Raw genomic sequence first — 1,452 nt, forward strand, 5'->3', positions numbered from 1 at the left:
GCGAGCGGTCCAGCGGTTTAAAAGAAAAGATTAAAAAGAGGGTGGGGGATGCAACACGAGGACTTCCCAGGGGGTCACCCATCCTAGTACTACTCTCACCCAAGCACGCTTAGCTTCGGAGTTCTGATGGGATCCGGTGCATTAGTGCTGGTATGATCGCATCCGTCACGTATTGCGCGCAAAATGTACTTGACCCTCTCTCTCCGCGCAACTTCTCTCGCTTAGCGGTTTAGCGGTTTAAAAGGATAGTACCCTTAGCGAGCGGTCCAGCGATTTAAAAGAAAGATTAAAAAGAGGGTGGGGGATGCAACACGAGGACTTCCTAGGGGCTCACCCATCCTAGTACTACTCTCGCCCAAGCACGCTTAACTTCGGAGTTCTGATGGGATCCGGTGCATTAGTGCTGGTATGATCGCATCCGTCACGTACTGCGCGCAAAATGTACTTGACCCTCTCTCTCCGCGCAACTTCTCTCGCTTAGCGGTTTAGCGGTTTAAAAGGATAGTACCCTTAGCGAGCGGTCCAGCGGTTTAAAAGAAAGATTAAAAAGAGGGTGGGGGATGCAACACGAGGACTTCCCAGGGGGTCACCCATCCTAGTACTACTCTCGCCCAAGCACGCTTAACTTCGGAGTTCTGATGGGATCCGGTGCATTAGTGCTGGTATGATCGCATCCGTCACGTACTGCGCGCAAAATGTACTTGACCCTCTCTCTCCGCGCAACTTCTCTCGCTTAGCGGTTTAGCGGTTTAAAAGGATAGTACCCTTAGCGAGCGGTCCAGCGGTTTAAAAGAAAGATTAAAAAGAGGGTGGGGGATGCAACACGAGGACTTCCCAGGGGGTCACCCATCCTAGTACTACTCTCGCCCAAGCACGCTTAACTTCGGAGTTCTGATGGGATCCGGTGCATTAGTGCTGGTATGATCGCATCCGTCACGTACTGCGCGCAAAATGTACTTGACCCTCTCTCTCCGCGCAACTTCTCTCGCTTAGCGGTTTAGCGGTTTAAAAGGATAGTACCCTTAGCGAGCGGTCCAGCGGTTTAAAAGAAAGATTAAAAAGAGGGTGGGGGATGCAACACGAGGACTTCCCAGGGGGTCACCCATCCTAGTACTACTCTCGCCCAAGCACGCTTAACTTCGGAGTTCTGATGGGATCCGGTGCATTAGTGCTGGTATGATCGCATCCGTCACGTACTGCGCGCAAAATGTACTTGACCCTCTCTCTCCGCGCAACTTCTCTCGCTTAGCGGTTTAGCGGTTTAAAAGGATAGTACCCTTAGCGAGCGGTCCAGCGGTTTAAAAGAAAGATTAAAAAGAGGGTGGGGGATGCAACACGAGGACTTCCCAGGGGGTCACCCATCCTAGTACTACTCTCGCCCAAGCACGCTTAGCTTCGGAGTTCTGATGGGATCCGGTGCATTAGTGCTAGTATGATCGCATCCGTCACGTA

General features: G+C 51.9%; 6 non-coding genes across 6 annotated transcripts; all 6 read right to left on the reverse strand.

The window, feature by feature from the left end:
* Positions 1 to 45: 45 nt before the first annotated feature.
* LOC116008217 lies at positions 46 to 164 on the reverse strand. Its single transcript, XR_004095613.1, has one exon. It is a non-coding gene; the product is annotated as a 5S ribosomal RNA (ribosomal RNA).
* A 137-nt stretch (positions 165 to 301) lies between these two features.
* On the reverse strand, positions 302 to 420 carry LOC116008431. The gene has a single exon (XR_004095815.1). It is a non-coding gene; the product is annotated as a 5S ribosomal RNA (ribosomal RNA).
* Positions 421 to 557: 137 nt separating this feature from the next.
* On the reverse strand, positions 558 to 676 carry LOC116009356. The gene has a single exon (XR_004096624.1). It is a non-coding gene; the product is annotated as a 5S ribosomal RNA (ribosomal RNA).
* A 137-nt stretch (positions 677 to 813) lies between these two features.
* On the reverse strand, positions 814 to 932 carry LOC116009357. Its single transcript, XR_004096625.1, has one exon. It is a non-coding gene; the product is annotated as a 5S ribosomal RNA (ribosomal RNA).
* A 137-nt stretch (positions 933 to 1,069) lies between these two features.
* Positions 1,070 to 1,188, reverse strand: LOC116009358. The gene has a single exon (XR_004096626.1). It is a non-coding gene; the product is annotated as a 5S ribosomal RNA (ribosomal RNA).
* A 137-nt stretch (positions 1,189 to 1,325) lies between these two features.
* On the reverse strand, positions 1,326 to 1,444 carry LOC116008194. Its single transcript, XR_004095592.1, has one exon. It is a non-coding gene; the product is annotated as a 5S ribosomal RNA (ribosomal RNA).
* Positions 1,445 to 1,452: the final 8 nt, after the last annotated feature.

The sequence above is a fragment of the Ipomoea triloba genome, chromosome 16 (genome assembly GCF_003576645.1).
Source record: "Ipomoea triloba cultivar NCNSP0323 chromosome 16, ASM357664v1".
Lineage (NCBI taxonomy): Eukaryota > Viridiplantae > Streptophyta > Magnoliopsida > Solanales > Convolvulaceae > Ipomoea > Ipomoea triloba.